The sequence below is a fragment of the Protopterus annectens genome, chromosome 6.part0 (genome assembly GCF_019279795.1).
Source record: "Protopterus annectens isolate FY-2018-M chromosome 6.part0, PAN1.0, whole genome shotgun sequence".
Classification (NCBI taxonomy): domain Eukaryota; kingdom Metazoa; phylum Chordata; order Ceratodontiformes; family Protopteridae; genus Protopterus; species Protopterus annectens.
Window position 1 is genome coordinate 1670432490 of NC_056737.1, and position 20124 is coordinate 1670452613.

Consider the following 20124-nt stretch of genomic DNA (forward strand, 5'->3'; position numbering starts at 1 on the left):
GAACCTTTATTGCGGTTAGTCTGCATCTTCCATTTGGCCACATTGTTTTCTGATTGTGGACTTTACTACAGTTTAGGTAAGGTCTTTTAAACAAAAAAGCAAAAGGCATGGTTTGTCGACTCATCACATGACCATAAAACTGAAATATTCTTTAAAAGTCCAGCAATGAGAAGTATATCATATTCATGGATTAGAAGGATTGACAAGAGCTCTGAAATGTACCACTGAACATCTAGAACCCTGTACTTCTGCCCATACCCCAGCTTAATTAATCTATTTTCTAGTGAATTATTGCACTATAGGCTTTTCTTTACCCCATTATCTGTCCTATGTTGGCCACACACTCCTGCATCTCACATTGGACACCTAAAATATGACAACCTTAGGTTTGGGGGAGGCAGCCCCTTTAAAAATGTTGCAGAACTTAATGGATTCTGTATGGCAGATTGACATAAGTGCACTATAGATAATTTATATTTGCACATTATAATTGTGTAATAATCCTAACTACAGTATTAATATAGGCAGATGCATGGCCTCTCACTGCCTAAAGTAAGAAAAATAAATATATTACCATTAAAAAGCACAGTGCAAAAGTCTATTTAATTGTCTATCATTAGCAGCTGATGCTTTTTCTTACTTTATGTGGTGGCAGGTATAAAAGCACTTCTGCAGAACTACAGGTATGTATTTATTTACCTTATTTATTTTCAGCACATTACAAATGTATAATATAAATTATAAACTGTGCACTGCAATGATGTACTTAATGAAACAATTACTTTGCAAGGTGGCAAGTGTAGCATCAGCTGGTCAGCTTCTGCATTTTTTCTGTAGAATTAAAGAAATGTGTATTTGTATGTATGCATACATTTATTTTGTCACACTGCAGTTACCTGTGACATATGTATAAATTATGTACAGCAGAAATGTAGTTATTCATTACAGCAGTTATGTGTTCTTACTTCTAAAATGTGTCACTAAAAAGACTACCCTTTGGTCCCCAACAACACTGCCGGTAATAGCAGTCATCACATCCTCTGTCCAAACATGCATGAAGAAGAGGTGGGGTAGCACACCCAAATATAACTGGTGGGTATTTGGAATATGGGAGAAAACTGGACCATCTTGTGAAAAACCATAACACATACAAAAAGGACCATATAGACTCTATACAGAAGTCACCATGACCAAGAACTGAATTAAAAAAAAAACACCATGAGGGAACAATTCTAACTGCTATTCATATCTGACGCAGTGTTTGTTTTAAGTCTTATTTGAGAACATCGAGATTAACTATGATGAAGAGCTGAAATAAAAGTCAGTAGACCACATAAAAACACTTCATTCATTTTTAAAGAGTTCATAACTTCTATGTTTAGTACATATGCCACAGAGAGAGACACAGACATATATAAATAACATTCAGAAAGAGAACAGCACATATAAACTTCACTGGTAACAAGTACTCTAAAAGCTCAGGAGGTCTACAAAGGATTAACATTTTGTTTCTGACAAGTATAAGCATAGTACCCTCTCTCATTTTTTTACCTGCTCCTGTTCTAACCAGCTTTTAACCACACCAGTCATCAGCCCTGCTTACCACACTTGTATTCAAAACAGAAATCCTGAATTTGATATAAGGCCAGATTCATGATCACCTGTACTTAGCTCTGTTATCATATGCACATTGCACGTACAGCACACTATTTGGTATTCATTAAATAGACCAAAACAAGGGTAAACTGCACAATATGCTAATGAAAGCATAAGTAGTTGAACTGCATGATAATTATCCATTCCAACATGGCAGAGCTATTCAGGCATGTATAAAGTGATTGTTCACACTCAGTGCTCTTTTTTTTCCCTGAAATCCAAAATTCTTTGGAATAACCACAAATGAGGTTTGGCAACAAACTAAGTTGTCCAGGCCAAGGACATCTTCAACAGGGGTTAGATTGATATTAGTGGGAGTTAGGTGGGCTGGGGAGATGAAAGGGTTAAATGGAGGGAGGAATGATTGGGAGGAAATGAGTTAAGGATGGGGAGGAGCTTAAGGGGGGTTTAGACAAGTGTAGCTGGGCAAGTAATCACATTTTGGCGTGAACTGTTTACTTTCCAAGTAAAGGAGTACAAGAGGTTACACTCTTTCTCTTGGGGTTGGAGGCTGCAGGCCAGTGTAGCGGCTGTGCAGTGAGTGAGCAGGGTAAGCCCCGGTCAGCTCTTAACTTCATCATTAAGGCGTTTTGGCTGTGTGTGTGTGCTAAGAAGTTACAATTTTCCTTTCTTTTGCTGGTGGGATACTGCGGATGGGGGATTGGTCTGTGACCTGAAGGAGGTGGGTTCGAATGGAGATGGAGGCTGTTGCAGTGTGGATATCCTGTTGGTTCGAGCAGTGTTATGTTGGAAGTGGTTTTGGAAGGTGATGTATTCTGCTGTGTTGGTGTGCTGCTCTGGAATGTTCCTGTTGCAAGAGTGGGCACTATGAGGTAATAGTTAATCTTACTTTGTGCTCATAATGGCATGTCATTGTTGGTTCAGATAGGAGGTAGTGGGGGCACGTGATGAGGAGGTATGTTGGGGCAGGGTGAAGCTAGGTGGGAATTGTTTCTGAGGAGTAGTACAGGGTACCACAGGTGGGGTAGAGTCAATTTCAGGGTATGTATGACTTCTAGAGGCAGGTTAAGTTTTATGGGGTAGGGTCGGTATACATGTATGTTGGGGGATGTTGGAGGAACCGGGGCTTTGTGGTTAAGCAGAAGAGGGAAGCCTTACGCAGGGCATAGTTTAGGCTTGCTGTTGGAGTTTAGGGTATCTAGTTTGTTAAAAAGACTAGATGCATTTAGACTAGGAAGTTTGGGGATATGAATATTTAGTATATTTGAAAAGCTTGGAGTTTTGTTGGGGGGTGGTGGAGAGTCTGTCCTAGGAAGACTGCCTGTCAAGGGTGCATGTGTGGTCCAGTGTCAACAGCCATTTGGAGAGGGTTATGGCATCTTTTCATTGCTTATACAAACACTAGCTCAGATACATTGTAGAGCCACCTTGTTCTTGTTAGGGGAATAACTCCTGTCATTGCTTGCAAGTTAAATGTGAACACATGGGCAGAATGTGGTAGACATACTAATGGCATACCATCGCATATTAACAGCTTTAATTGGGAAACTTAAGCAGGTTATAAAAAAAATGGGGGGGAGTAGAAGGAGAGGCCCAAGTCATAAGTACATTGAAGAATGTTGATTTAGGGGGTATGGAGGTGGGTCCCCTTGATAGCATGCAGGTTAAGACATTGTTTTTTGTTGCAGTGATCAGTTTCTTTTCTTTTACAGATCCATGATGAAGGTGCTCACAGGGGACATTGTGCCAGTGGCTGGAATGATGGGCAATGAGGTCATAAAGAACGTGCGCAGTCACGGTTGCATATCTGAAGATGTTGGAGGCACAGAATTTGAGGCTGAGATGATTAATGAGCCTGCATTCCCCAGTGGTTGAAGGAAGTGGGTTGCACAGGTGATGCATGCTGCAGGAGGTATTTGTGGATTTAGATGGTAGAAGCAGTCGGGGTCTGAAGGAGGGAGTTTGGAGAGTGATGGATTTGACAGGATGGATGTTACTGTACTGACTGTATCGGTTGCAGAAGATGTTCTAGTCACTAGAGAGGTATAATGGAGCCACAGAGTGCAGTTAGAAGTGAACCAAGGTTAGTGGTTTCTCGGAGTGGATGTTTTGTTGGCACAGTGGGGCCAAGAGTAATCGTACTATTTTTAGTTTCATTAAGGCGCACTTTCTTTAATTTCATTAAGGTGCGTTTCAGTGCTGGTATGTTAAGGAATGGGGTTGATGACAGTGGTCAATTGTAATTTACAGGTGATGGGTACACCGAATGATGTTTGGCTTAATCCTTCCCTTTATGGCAGGTAGTTGGCAAATTAGTTTGGGTAGAAGAGAGGGGGAACAGCCTGGTCAGGCTGGTTGGCGGAGAAGAGGGACAGGCTTGCCCTCTTCTGTTCCCCCTCTGGTACCTTTTCAAGGAAATGAGGGAAAGGAAAATGAGCAGCTGGAGGAAGCTTGCTGGATAGGTAAGCAATTAGAGGCAAGGACGCTGCTTATTTGGTTGGAAGGTAATTCAATGAATGGGATATGAAGTGAGTCTGGGATGCTGCTTCATAAGTAAAGTAAGCAAGCAAAGGTATGGATGCTGCTTACTGGGCAGGATGAGTAGGTACAATGTCCTGATTAACTTTACAAGGATGTTTATGCTGTGTTAAGAATCAACTAGACTATGTCTAATTGTAATTAATACATTTTGGTGACGAAAGCTATGTTATGGAAGTTTAATAAAGGTCGTCAAATGTCATTCGGTGTGATGTGCTTATTGAAGGGGACCTGGACAAATGAGGTTTGGCAACAAACTAAGTTGTCCAGGGACATCTTCAAGAGGGGTTAGATTGATATTAGTAGGAGTTAGGTGGGCTGGGGAGATGGAAAGTGTTAAATGGAGGGAGGAATTATTGTGAGGAAATGAGGTAAGGGTAGAGAGGAGCTTCAGGGGTTTAGACAAGTATATCTGGGCAAGTAATCACATTTTGGCATGAACTTGATACCTACCCATACGCCCTCTTTTTTGTTGGTGGTTTGGTGGGGATTGTGGTCATATTATCAGTCGGGGTAGGTGGAGAAGAGGGACAGGCTTGCCCTCTTCTGTTCCCTCTCTGGTGTCTGGATGTTCATTTCAAGGAATTGGGGGAAAGGAAAATGAGCAGCTGGAGGAAGCTTGCTGGATAGGTAAGCAATTAGAGGTATGGACGCTGCTTACTGGGCAGGATGAGTAGGTACGCTGTCCTGATTAACATTACAAGGATGTTTATGCTGCATTTAGAATCAGCTACACTATGTTCAGTTGTAATTAATAAATTTTGGTGACCACAGCTATGTTATGGAAGTTTAATAAAGGTCGTCAAATGTCATTCGGTGTGATGTATTTATTGAAGGGGACCTGGACAAAGATACTTAAAAAAAAGTGTTAGGTGTTGCCTCAGCCATCATTAAGCTGTATGTGCAGCAGCCTTTAGTTCAAGGTGCTGCTGCTGCCGCCAGACCTCAGATGAAAAGAAGGGTGTTCAGACCCCATTTGACATATTGTGGAGTGCATGATATAGAAGTTGTAGAGCGATACATTGTGGACAGGAAAATAAGAGATGGAATATGAAACCTGCCATCCTCACCTGAGACATTAGAGAAATCTTGTAGAATCCCTCCCCGTGGAAACAAAGGAATATATAGCATTATGAATGCTAGCTACAGGGACTTTTCAGAGGTTCACAGGAGATATATTAGGGATGTCACAGGCCTCAGCTTCTAGAATCTTATATCCCTTTCTAAATACAATGCTACGATGTATAAGGGATCATATCTGGTTCCCAAACAACCCAGAGGAGAGAGCAGCAGCAATGAAAGAGTTTTATGCCATAGCACACTTCCCTGGGGTATTGGGGGCCATTGACTGCACACCCATAGAAATAAAAGCCCCACCCGGTAAACAGGGAAGGAGGTACATCAATGGAAAAGGATGACACCTTTAACTGTCAGGTTGTATATAATGCCCAAGGGATAATCTACAGTGTGTGTGTGCACCTAACCCTGGCAGTTTCCATGACTCACACATATGGTACACCTGTGACCCATGCACATGGTTTTCTGGGAGTGACTTTCCAGAAGGGAATCTAGTGGGGGGTTCAGGTTATGCACTAGAACCTTGGCTCAGGACACCCACAAGAAACCCACACTTCCCCACTCAGCAAGGATACAACGATGCCCATGTCCAAACCAGGAATAAAATAGAATATTATTTGGCCTGCTTAAATCAAGGTTCCATTGCCTAGATGCACCAGGAAATGTTCTGCAGTATGACCCAGCCAACTCTGATAAAGTACTCAATTTGTGCCATGTTGCACAATATAATTCATAGGAAGCAGCTTCAGCAAAGCTCTGGACCAACATTCCCAGTGTCAAAGGCAGGGCCAGTAGCTCCAGCAGGTACAAATGAGGAGTCTGAGGAAGAACCACCAGCTGCAGATGGTGCTAAGAGACAACGGAAGGCACACACAATTACCACCTGACTGTAAAACTAAGAGCATATACAAATATTAAAAGTGATGTCTGCCAAAGTCCTCAACCTTTACTTTAACCATGTAATGGTTGTTTCCTGTCAGCATCAGATAGTCACCCCCCAAGGACACATCTTGTAGCTGCAGTATTATCCAAAGTAAATGTTGAACATGTAAAAAAAAAATCTCAATGATTACTTTCATATGCAAATACTTATTTCTTAATAAGATGAAACATGTCTCAACTCTACAGTAATGTCACCAGTATCATGACAATGTACAGGACCATGATCACATTGTCTAACACATCTGGGTGTGGATACCTCAATGACTGAAGGAGCCGTGGAAGTAGTACCACTACTGGAACAGGATCATTCACAGTCGCATCAGCTAACACCTTATAATATAGCCTCTCTCCGCCCATGTGGATGTTGACCCTCCTCTAGCAGATGTTCCATTACAAGCACACAAGACATGCAAGACTAATGATTTCTTCTGTGACAGACTTGAAAATTCAGCAGTGACACACTTTGGTTGTCCTCAGCCTCAGCAATGAAATCGATGACTCTTTGTGAATCTCCTGATGAGCTGTCTAGATTTATGACAGTAGCCAGGAACCTCTCTGTCTCAGTGGTGGTTCAGTAGCAGGAGTGCCACTAGTAGCCATCCTTTCCCGGGTAATTGCATCTGCACTGTGCTTGGCATTCATAAGCATATTACTAGCACAATGCCTTATTTTCGGCAATCTAGCCATATCCTCCAGCTGCATTAACGTCATTGACTATCTCCTTCCAGATATGGTCACAAGAGGACTTGTCAGCTCAGCCACTATCAAATAGGAATGATCCATGTCTCAGTAGTGCCTTGATGATGATTTCATTTTCTGCATCTGTATATCAAGGTTGAAGGGGGCCAGGTGTCTTGAGTGCCATAGCTCTTTATAGGATGAAGCATAAGAAGAGAAAACAAGGGAATTGAGCCAAATGCGTTAGTGTTAATGAAAGAAATATGCATGAGTTTATTTAGGTAACTCACAAAACTAAAGAAAAGCGTAAAGCTGTCTAGGAGTACACAGAAAGGTACTACAGAAATGTAACACTTTCCCCAAACAAAACAAAATATCAATGAAAAGCACTGATAAAAGTCTATAAGGATGTCAACAACTGTGTAACTCCATACCACATAGCAACAATACAAAAAGATTTCTATTTGACTATAAATGAATTAGATATTCAGTTGTGTTGATGGCAGATATATAACAGGCTTAACACATTTAGGTTCATAGGTTCATACTAGGCTATCTGCCCTAGGGCATTTATAAGCCTAGCCAGAATGTGTTTGGCTTTCGCCACCCATTTTAAATTTATTTTGCTATGCCCTTTTTCGAGGTTAGTATACTGTGCTTCTGTCTAACAGTGACACAGAAGTGATACCCAGGGTAAACCTATGATCTCCCATCCACTCATCAAGATTCCTCTTGAAGAGAGTCAATGAAGGACTCTGCCTAACCTGGACTGGGATTTTATTCCAGAGTGAAGGGAGCCTCTGGGTTATGAATCTGTCCCTCCAACATGTCCTATTTATTTCAGTGCTGAGGTTCAAGTCTCTCGAGCGCGTAGCTCGATGGGATTTGGATTTTCTGAGGTGCAGCATGTCCATTAATTCCGGTTTGGACATGGCTTTATACGTCAGGCACAGATCGCCAATGAACAGGCGGTATGCCACTGAGTAGAGCTGGAGTTTCTTTAACCGGGCAGCATATGGCATCTGTTTGAGCCCTTTGATCCTCTTGGTGAGGTAATTTTGGGGTCTTTCCAGTTGCTGCAGGTGTCTGGTAAGGTACATCCCAAAAGGGGCATTGTACTCAATTATGGGCCTGATGAGGGATGAGTATAGAGGCACGATGACCTCCCCTGATCTAGATGTGAATCCCTTCATGATTAGGTGGGCTATATAAAATGTTTTTCTAACCACTTTGGCCACGTGGTTGTCAAATGAGAGATTGCTATCAACTTGGGTCCCTAGGTCCCTAATTACTTCTTCTGTACTTAATGGATTACCACCTATGTTGTAATTTGTGGGCACTTTGTTTTTGCCAAAGGGGATGACTATACACTTTTTGGCATTTAGCTTGAGGCCATGGCTCTGGCACCAGTTGTCTGTTTCTATGAGGCCCTTTTGGAGGATGCTTGTGTCGGCTGGAGAGTCGATTATGGCACCCAGTTTGCAGTCATTTGCAAACTTGGTCAGCCACAGTCCCTCCGTGTTGGCCTGTACCTCCGAGAAATATATACCGAACAAGAGAGGTCCCAGGACTGAGCCTTGTGGGACACCACTTGTAACTGATTTGGTGCCTGACATGGCTCCAGCAATTCTAACCATGTGGGTTCTGTCCTTGAGCCAGTTTGCAATCCATCTAGTGACATAGGAGTTTATATTTAAGCTGGTGAGCTTATCTATAATGCCCGAGTGGGGTATTGTATTGAAGGCTTTTGTGAGGTCCAGGTAGGCTGTGTGGACCACCTTCCCCTCGTCAATGGCCTTGGTGACTGTTTCAAAGAAATCAACCAGGTTTAAGAGGCAGGATCTACCCTTAACAAAGCCGAACTGGGTAGGATCCAGTGTCTGTAGGTCCCCAATATCTTTATTTATGAGGTCCATGATGATCCTTTCCATAGCTTTGCAGACCAAGCTAGTCAGGCTTATGGGGCGATAGTTTCTAGGATCCGTTGAGGCACCACCTTTATGGAGAGGGACCACTGTTGCTGTACGCCACTCTTTGGGCACATATCCTGTAGTAAGGCTGAGACTGAACAGTAGTTTTAGGTTTGGGTTTAGCTCTTCTTGGAGTTCATGTAGGACACAGCCCGGGACACTGTCTGGCCCATTGATGCTGTGTTTTTTGCTTTGGAGAGGGCGGCTCTTACCTGAGCATCTGAGATGTCAGGGGGGCAGCACTCTGCTGGGATAGATATGTGCCCTTTTGGTGGTGGGGGGGGGAGTTTGCGCTGAACCTGTCAGCTAGGATGTTGGCAATGTCTGTGGGTTCAGTGTATTTTTTGTAATTTTGGACTAATTCTGAGCATATCTGGGAATTACCACCCAGGTTCCTAACATAACTAAAGAAAGCCTTGTGATTATCCTCAGTGTCCTGTGCAATTTTTCTCTCGAAGCTGGCCTTAGACAATTTTATGAGTGCCCGTAGTTTTTTGCCAATACTGATCAGTGATGCCTTCCCTTTTTGGGATTTTGCTCTATCATTTAGTAGCTTCCTCCTTCTATTGTATAGTTTGTTTATGGCTGGGGTCCACCAGACAGGACGTCTGCCTTTGGAGGATTGGGTCTTGGTTTTATTTGGGATTGCATGATCCATGCATTCCTGAAGGTGTTCATAGAATGCATTTATAAAGGATTCTGTGGTCTGGGCTGTATTTTCCACAGGCCCGGGGGCTTTGAAGGATTCCACCTCGGTTTTCAGGAGTGTGAAATTTGCTTTAGAGAAGTTTTTCACTGTGGTTTTCTGGGCAGGGGGTGGGGTCGGGATGTGAATATCCAGTGAGATTAGTTTATGGTCTGATCTTACCAGTGAGGGATACACTTCTGGTCTGGAGCATAGAGTCCCCATGTTGGTGATGATCAGGTCCAGTATATTTTCCCCTCTTGTGGGAGTGGTAACAAGTTGTTCCATAGCATTTGAGTTTATAAATTCTAGGAACCTTTGGGCTAGGGTGTTGGAGGTAGAGTAATGCTCCCAGTCTATGTTTGGGTAATTGAAGTCGCCAATATAATGATGTTTGGAGAGACCTTCATATTTTCCAGTGTTCTCAGAAAGGCCGAGTGGGGTTCCTGGGTTTGGGAGGATGGTCTGTAGCAGGCTATAAACTGGAAGGCAGTTTTACCCACTGTTAGTTGCACATGGATAGTCTCTGATGCTTCGTGCTTTGCCACCAACCTGGAGGTGTGGGTATTTTGATAAATATCGATACTCCCCCTCCTTTTGTGGTTCGGTCCAAGTTTTGGGGCCGAAAAGAATGGTATGAGGTATAACCTGGTAGTGCTGGGGTGCTCTCGGGAGCCCTGAACCAGGTTTCTGTTACTGCACAGATATCGATGTTCTCCATGCTAAGGAGAGTTTTGAGTGCGTGCATCTTGAGGTTTAGACTTCTGGCATTGAGTAGCATTACTCTTAGCTTCTTATCCCTTGTAATACCTATGGAGGTGGGTTTGTCTTTTGAGCCTTGCCTAAAAAAGGCACTATGGGGGTAGCAAGAGCCTTTGCCAATATCCGAAAGCCCAGGGGTGACAGGTGCAAGCCGTCCCTAGCGAAGCATCGTGGCTTGTCGAGCATATCATCCCAAGCTGACAGGCATTGGACCCCTTTGAATGACACCAGTACTTAAGCCAATTGTTGAAATTGATCATCTTGTCTTCATATTGTGGCATCATTCTTGGTGAGGGTAAGATGCTACTCAAGGTCAGGGTCATACCGGCCTGGGCTACATGCTCAGAGAGCTCCTTTATGTCTCTCTTCATGTAGTCCAGGGAGGTACGTCTCAGGTCATTCACACCAGCATGGACAATGACTGAGTCATATTTGTACTTGCCTTGGAGTGACCTGAGTGCTTGTGTTATGTGGCGGATCCTAGCGCCCGACCGGCTGCTCACCATGACCCTCTCCTTGTTCAGCCTGGTGAGCGAGACGTCAGTGTGCCTGATGATAGAGTCACCTATTACAAGTTTATCAGGTGTGTTGTTTAGTCTTAAGGGCTGTGACTGTTCGGCACACTGGCTTTGTGAGCTTTGTGTTGCACGTGTTTTGTTTTGGGGTAGCGGTTGCTTGGGTGTCTGCTTTGGAGGTCTCTGCTGCTTAGGCAGATCTTTATTTAGAGCCACCGAGTATGTTTTTGTGTGATTATGTGTTTGGTTTGCTGTCGTGGTAGGTCTATGTGAGACTGGAATTGTAGTGAGTGTGGTTTCCTTCTCCTCCTGACTGGTTATGCCAGTACTGAGTTGAGAGAGCTTAGCCTCCAGTTTGGCTATATGGTTGCATCTCTAACATGTGTTGGAATTTGTTGGGAGGAGGAGAGGGTTGTCTGTGTACATGAGGCAGTTGTAACATTGCCTCAAGATTTCCAGATTCACCAGCTGGACCGGAGAGGAGATTGACAACTGACCTTTGGACATGCTAGAATAATACTGGGAATTAATTAATAATTGAAAACAAGGGCCAGTGGGGAGTGAGGGTGTAGTGCTTTTAATTTTTAGTGCTGACTTGTATAATTACTTTAGCGCGCAAGTGCCAGGTAACTTAAGTGCAATGTGTTACAGGTAACTTAAATGCAAAAATGACAAACAGTAACTTTCTTTCAAGTGAAACAAGGAAATAAGTACAGTAAGCAATGCAGATATCACTAGTGATCCACAGAAGTGCTGAGAAGCCGCGTATTAGGTGGAATTAGCGTTCCAGGGAAATAACAAGCAAACAAACAACAAGCATATAAACAAAGCTAGATTCAGCAGGCCTGGATCTAGTCTATGCTACAGCAAACAAGGTGTACCAATTTCAGTAAGATACAGTTCAAATATTCAGGCACTATAAACCTTTAACCAGAAATTCCCAGCTCAGAAGGGCAGAGTCCAGCCTCTTCTCCCACAAGAGTGCAGACCACGAACCTTCTTAATGTAAAATAACTGGCCTGAAGCCCAAGTGCCTAAACCAGAACTAATACACTTTAAGAATAACAGACACTGGGCTCTCAATCAGCAGTTCCCAACTTAGAAGGATGAAAGCTACCTGTCCTGCCACCACAGTGCATGCCACAAACCTTCCTAATGTAAAACAACTGGTCTGAAGCCCAAGTGCTTAATCCAAAAGACTTAGAATGATAGCTACACTTTAATCAAGTTACTACCAAGCAGTAATAAATACAATTGAATACTTAGAGAATGCCTGGATTAGTGCTCAAGTTACACAAACAAAGCTAGATCCAGCAGGCCCGAATCCAGTCTATGCCACAGCAAACAAGGTGCACCAACTTCAGTAAGAAGCAGTTCAGATATGCATGCACTATAAGCCTTTAACCAGAAATTCCCAGCTCAGAAGGGCAGAGTCCAGCCTCTCCTCCCATAAGAGTGCAGACCACGAACCCTCTTAATGTAAAATAACTGGCCTGAAAGCCCAAGTGCTTAAACCAGAATTAATACACTTTTAGAATAACAGACACTGAGCCCTCAATCAGCAGTTCCCAACCTAAAAGGATGTAAGCTACCTGTTCTGCCACTACAGTGCAGACCACAAACCCTCTCAGTGCAAAACTGGTCCGAAGCCCAAGTGTTTAAACCAAAAGGCTTAGAATGAGTTACACCAAGCAGTAGTAAATACAATTGAGTACTTTTAAGATGATGCAAAAGTAAAATAAAGTAGGTAGAAACACAAGTACAGTAAAAGCAGATGAAATTTATTTATTTATTTATTTTTTTTTTCTGAACAAGTGCTGAGATAAAAGAAACAGATTTGAGTGCTGAAACTAGAAAACTGGCTAGTTATAAGAAAAAAAAACTAAGCTAGAAGGCTTCCCTCCAACACAGAAGGGCTTGGGGGCTCAGAAGCCTACAAATAGTCTATACCACTTAACAGGAAAGGCAGGAAACAAGCTTAATTTTTTTTTCTGTTTCCCAGATGCTCTCTTTGTACACAGGAGGAGTGCCTGAAATCAGAATATGATCTCACTGCACTCAGTTGAGTGAGCAAATGAGATGGGCCCAGAAGGAGTATCCAAACACAAATTTACAAGAGGGGCGGGCAGTTTCAAGGCCACTAACATTTTACTAACTGAAGAGCAGAGTCAAAACTTCCAGTTCAGTTAATATTCCTGCAACACACAGTTAGAATAAAATTAAATACTGTATTTTTTTGAAAAAAAAAGTGCAGATAAAGGTACTTAAATTCTCTTATACGTCCAGTTGAATACAGCAAGTTCTTAGCCGGCCAAAGCTGAGGTTTTTAAGCAGAAAATATTTCACACTGTACCACTTAAATAGGCAAGGACAGGAAATCAAAGAATGTGACTACCCCCACACCTGTAATTACTAGCAAATAAAATTTGTTGGAGTACAAATGTAAGCCCCTGACATTACTAATACTGATAACACATTTTTGGAAAAAAGTGTTGATTCTCTCAGAAATGTTTCTATAATGGCATATAACATTTACATGAAATAAACTTTTCCATTAAAACAAATAACTTATACACATTGTTATGAAACCAGCTATGGACAAGCAATGCAGACAGCAAACAGTGGTATTGTGTAATTTAATTCATCCATAATGTCAAAACTCAGAGGCTGCAACATACGTTTACAGAAAATCAGTTCTGAAAGTAGACAAAAGTATTGCAAGCCAAATAGCAGTATCGAAAACTGTGTGAATCCATTCTTTCCTACTAAGTTACAAGTAGCTTACTTAAATGATATATACTGCAGATTCAGCCCCGCAAGCACTGTGAATATGCAAATCAGTTGTCAAAAATTAGCACTCATGAATATCACAATCTGCAGTAAGTGCTGGGATGGTAAGCATGCGTTAAGAACCTACACGGTTCTGTGCACATGCCCTAGCAGTGCAAAGATGAACATTCAGAAGTGTCGCTTGCTAAGGGCTTGCCAGAGAGAATGATTAGTGTAACTGCAGGAATGATTATGTTTTTCACACTCCTAATATGTTGATGTACATTTACTGAATGTGTGTCAGGGAGAACAGACATAAAAAAAGTTATGAATGTTATGGCATTACATTTATGATCCATCTGTGCCTCTGTGGAACAAATTGTTGTCTATAATTCATATGAAGTACATAACAGTTAAATAATAAAAAGACATATCAAAATAAATGCAAATGGCATTGAATTTATGTCAGAGTAATATAAAAAGGGGAATAATGCTAAGAAGAGAAAGGTCAACAAAAAATTTATTTCTGCAACTACTTTTTGCTACTGTGATGGGACTTACCAGCTTAACTATTGCAGACACACCATCCGTCTACACATCTACTAAGAATTCATAAAGGGCAACTGTAAAAAAAGCTTATGTAGAACCTTTAATGTAAAGTGCTACAATGTCACCTCTTGAGTATATTTGAACTACTTTCTCTTCTTCATAAAGTTGTCTGTCATTTGTGGCAAATAGTGAAACTAGTCTAAAAGGTGTCATGTTCATGCCATGGTACCAAGGTTCAAATCAGATGTAGTGGTGGTGTTTGTGTGCCATTAGTAATGTGCATATCTTCATCTAATAAGACAACAAAAGTTCAGAGAACACCGCAAACAGATATTCTAAAATATATGTATATATGAGTCCCCTTCAGATAATCAAACTGTTAAAAGTTCGACTTTCATATGGCCGAGACCGTATGATTCAACTTTTAAAAGTTTGAACGGTCTGAATGGAGATCTCCATACAGCGCAGAATGGAAAGATTTCCCTTTTCCGCAATGTAGTGCGATCTCGAAGTTGGTATATAGCGGAGTGTGTGTGGGGTGCTTGCTAGAAATGTTTAATTTATTTATTTTTATGTTTTTATTTATTTATTTTTTACATGTTCGAACTTTTAAATGTTCGATCATATGGTCTCGGCCATATGAAAGTCAAACATTTGAAAGTTCGATCATGTAAAGTAGATCTGTATATGCATAAGTATATGTGTGTGTGTGTGTGTGTGTGCGCACACGTATGTATGTATGTGTGTGTGTACGTGTGTATATATATATATATATATATATATATATATATATATATATATATATATATATATATATATATGGGTCTACTGTAAAACTCCGAAATTCCACTTGTTCGAAAACAAACAGTGGAATTTCGGTTGCGGGAAAGTGCACTTCCACGAACATCAGTTCAACGAACCGATAAGCAACATAGAAACATTGTTTTTGCAAGGGGCAAGTCCCCCTGCACCCCCCACACCCCCCCTACTTAAATATACCAACTCCGAGATCGCACTACATTGGGGAAACATGTAAATTCCCTTTTCCCCACTGTAGTGTGCTTCAGCATCTGTTTGCCTTAATGGTTCGTTGAACCATTCTTTGTGGAAGTGCACTTTCGCTTAAGTGCACTTTCGTGTAACCGAAATTCCACTGTTCGTTTTCAAACAAGTGGAATTTCAGTGTTTTACAATAGACCCATATATATATATATATATATATATATATATATATATATATATATATATATATATGTGTGTGTGTGTGTGTGTGCGCGTGTGTGTGTGCGTGCACGTATATATGTATATATATATATATATATATATATACACATATACATATATACACACATAAGATTGACTCATAAAATGTGATGCTTGAGAAGGATTCTGTGCATGCTGTGGACTGCCAGAAGAACTAACAAATCAATTTTGGAAAAGATCAAACCGGCTAAGTCACTCGAAGCCCAAGTAATGAAGTTATGACTGTCTTATTTTGGTCATACCGTCAGAAGAGAGAGAGATCACTGAAGAAAGACATTATATTTAGAAAGATCGAAGGAATCGGGAGAAGAGGAGGTCCTGCAACCAGATGGCTGGAAATGCTGACAACAAAAGCACTCGAACCAAAGTTGATGGCACCTAGAAGTGTGTGTGTGTGTGTGTGTGTGTGTGTGTGTGTGTGTGTGTGTGTGTGTGTACAACTCCCAATAGCAGCAGGTGCACAGACCGAACCAACAGTGCTCAGTTAAGCAAATAAATTAATAACATCACAGAAATAAAATAACACTCAATAAATGTTTTAAGATTTTAGTGTTGGCTTATTAACCTTCACCTTCAAGCAGTAGGTAACAAAGCTGTATATGATTAAGTGCAATGCCACTTTAAATTTGTGTGTATTTAATCTTGTTGTTTCACCCCGTGCACCTGTTGCTGATGGCAGTTGTACGTTATACTTTGAGTGCTGGCTCTGGAGATATATAAATTGGTGTAAGCCTAGCAAATTGAGCAGTAGTATGGTGAAGTGCAATTCACATTCATTTTTTAATGACTTCTCAGGGGATAAGGATGATTTTACCTTTTTCGTGGGCAGTTGTGTCTTCGGCTACAGGAGGTTTCTTTGTTAACAGCCATATGGATATGGAGAAGGCATTTAAGGAACTTATGATTAACACTAAGAAATTTTGAGCTACTATTTGGCACATTAAACTCTTGAGGGTGTATGTTGATGCAGAAATATCATTTTGTGGCCTTTGGGTTTATGTAGATCCCTGGAGTTGGAGCAGATGACCATAATTTTTTTGCAGAAGTGGTGGATGGTACAATGGACTGCCTCATGTATGTTTCCTGAACTTTTGATAGAAACAAGTTGCTGGTTACAATATTCACTTAAGTCAATTGATGAAAGTTTCAAAATATTCCAGGTGTTCATTGGAAGTACTGGCTATGAGGGCTTGTATATTAATTTCTTGAAAGAAATTAAGGAATATGATGCTGAATTGAGGACCCAGAAACTTAAATATAATCGGGATTTGAGGGACTTTTCAAAATAATGCAATGTATACATGGAATTCTGTGAAGTGTGCCATACGTTTTGCAGAGGATGAAAAGAGGAATAGGCCAAAATGTAAACGAGGTTGCTCTATTTTGAAGCAGTCCACAACTACAAGTATAATCCAGTTGAGTGTGTAGGAGTTTGCTGATACTAATACTGATGCAGACTGAAGTGGGTGATAATATGGATTCCAATTCACCATTGAATAAAAGAACCAAAATTAAAGGGAACCCCATTTAGCAGGGCCAGTACAAAGCACATATGAATAAACAGAAAAAATTTTCACGACATTAATGTTCCTGAAATCGATGATGACTCGGTAGTTAGTTTAACATCACAGAACTTAACGGTTGGTGAAACTGAGTTATTAAGTAAAGGTTTGGGTTATATCCCTTCATTTTTTGTCTCAAATTATTCTACTGTAATGAATATTAAGCATTTTTGTAGAGTGTTAAACTTGAAGTATTATTTTTATCAAAAACAAAGTGATAAGATTGTTTCTGAATGTAATTTCAAGTTTAGAAATTCTGCTTTTCAACCACCTTACCTCCCTGCATTTAAAATGTTTGAACAGAAAGTGTTTCGTGAATTGCATGTTAATCAGTGTACTATTTTTAAGAATTATGGCTATAATTTGAGTAAACAACAAAAAGTAGCCTTGAATAATTTAGCCAGAAATGAATGTACTGTCATAACTAAAGCTAATAAGGGTGGGACAATAGTAATCTTGGATTCAGTGGATTATGGAAAGAAGTGCTGAGACAACTAAATGACAATATTTCATATTGCAGATTGCTTTTTGATCCAGTGATAAACTAAGTTGTTTATTGATGGTTTACTGTTGGACGCTAAAAAATGTGGTATCATTTTTAAGAGTTTGTTCCATCAGTTGTTAGTGGATGACCCTAAAACACAAAAATTTTATATTCTACCAAAAATACACAAATCCATAGAAAATCCCCCGAGGTGCCCAATTGTTATAGGGGGTGGTTCTTTAATAGAACCATTATCTGTATATCTGTGGGGTCAGTTGAAAACATTATTATAATATGTTAGAGCATGTATAAAGGACACAACAGAATTTTTGAGATTAATGGATAATGTTCAGGTTGCTAACAATTCATATTATTTATTTATTTATTTATTGCATTTGTTTGCCGGGAAAATCCACTGGCCCTAAAAGAGCCCATTTTCGGTGAAGGCCTGGGGAGAAAAGCTCTGACAAGACTATAGATGCAGAAAAAAAATAAACATTAATTGGTACAGACGTAGAAACAGTGTTACACATAGTGGTTGCAGTAATATATACAGAATATATACATGTCAGGAATTTAGTTGGTTTGATTACAGTGACATATACCGAATATATACATAAAAGCAGGAATTAAGTTGATTGCCAGATGAATTCAGAGTGGTAAAAATGGAGATAAATTAATCAGCATTATTGTGCCAGTATCAACAAGTGATGAAAGAAAAAATAATAATAAATATGGAGAAAGTATCTTCAATGTACATGTTTATGTACAGTGGATGTGCAGTCCTTTTATACTACTTTTCCACATGAAGGAGGGATGAAAGCGGTCAAATATTGGTTGACTCATGCTAGTATTTACTTTAAACAACATAATTAAGTTGATTGCCAGATGAATTCAGAGTGGTAAAAATGGAGATAAATTAATCAGCATTATTGTGCCAGTATCAACAAGTGATGAAAGAAAAAATAATAATAAATATGGAGAAAGTATCTTCAATGTACATGTTTATGTACAGTGGATGTGCAGTCCTTTTATACTACTTTTCCACATGAAGGAGGGATGAAAGCGGTCAAATATTGGTTGACTCATGCTAGTATTTACTTTAAACAACATAATGATTTTTTGTTGAGACTATTAGGGTTGATTCTGGAGCATAATGTATTAAGTATAACAACATTGTTTTTCCTCCAGATAAAAGGAACACCAATAGGCACCACATTTGCACCAATTTATGGTGACCTTTTTATGTGTTGTTTTTTTTTTTTGGAAGACTTCTTGATATATAGTGATAAGAATGTGCATAAGTCTAATCTGGAAATGTGGCAGTGATATCTGTATGACTGTTGGTGTGTCTGGGGGGGATCCTATGGAATATTTGAAGGAGTTTGTTAGTCATTTAAATTCTAATTCTTTTGGTTTGATAGTTGTGGTAAGGTCTGATTTATTCATGGTTGATTTTCTTGATGTGAATGTTATGAAACTAATTGATGGTACTATAGCCACTAGTCTGTATAGAAAATAATTTACAAAAAAGTCATTGTTAGAAGCCACCAGTGGCCATCCACAACATACAGTAAAAAATATTCCTAAATCTCAGTTTATGAGATCAAGATGTATATCTAGTTGTACAAATGATTTTGAAACTGAGGCTGTTAGTATTTGAAAAGATTTAGTAATAGGAGCTATAATGAGAAGGATGTTAAATAAGCACATTTATTGACCTCAAATGTTCCAAGGTGTGATTTATTAAGATTGGAAAGGCAGAAGGTGAAGGATGATGAACAGTCTAATTTGAGATCAATAACTACTTTTGGTACCAATGCTTTTAAGATTTGTGATGTTATTAATAACTGTTGGCATCTCTTAAAGACTGATACATTTTTGATCAATGTTTGGATGATTGTCATTTTGGCTTTCAAAGGGGAAAATATTGGTGAACATCTGTCATGGTATAAAAAGGAAGAATGAAAAAGGTGAATGTTAATAATACTATTTTTGGAAGTGCATTTTGTGGTAATTGTTTATTGTAAAGTTGTATCTAAAACAAAATCATTTACATTGGTTAATACGACAGTTAAAACTGAATGGGTGCTCTATATGGCAGTGTCCCAATGTAGGGCATTCTACAATGGTCAAACTTCTAAACCTTGAAAACAAGGAATTGCAATCCAACTTTGTGATGTTAAATGTAAACATGATAGAAGTGATTTGTATAAACATCATATTAAGCATATTAAGCATAGTTCTGTACGTTTTGTATTTGTAGGTATTGATGCTGTTATAGGGGAAGGATTGTCTATTCAATCAAAATATGTATTGTTGGGTAAAAAAAGAAATTAAGGATTATTAATATAGGAGCTATGTGTAAGCCAGGACTTAATGAATATCTGTAAAGTTGTTTTGTGAAAGTTTATAGCCATGGCTCTTTATTCATAATTCTGTGTGATTACATTAGGTGTTTTTTTTTTTCACTGAGTGTAAGGGATAAATGTTTAACACTAAGCTATATGTGATTAAGTACAATGTCATTTTAAATTTGTGTGCATTTAACTTTCTGGGCTGAACTTGCCTACTAGCACTGATGACGTCAATGGGTGAAACCGATCTCCTGTTTTAATGCATTTCTCTTACCTGCTGTTCTGAGATGAAGATTAATAAACCTAAACTTAAATTTTGAAATATTTATTGAGTGTTTTTTTCCTGTGATGTTATA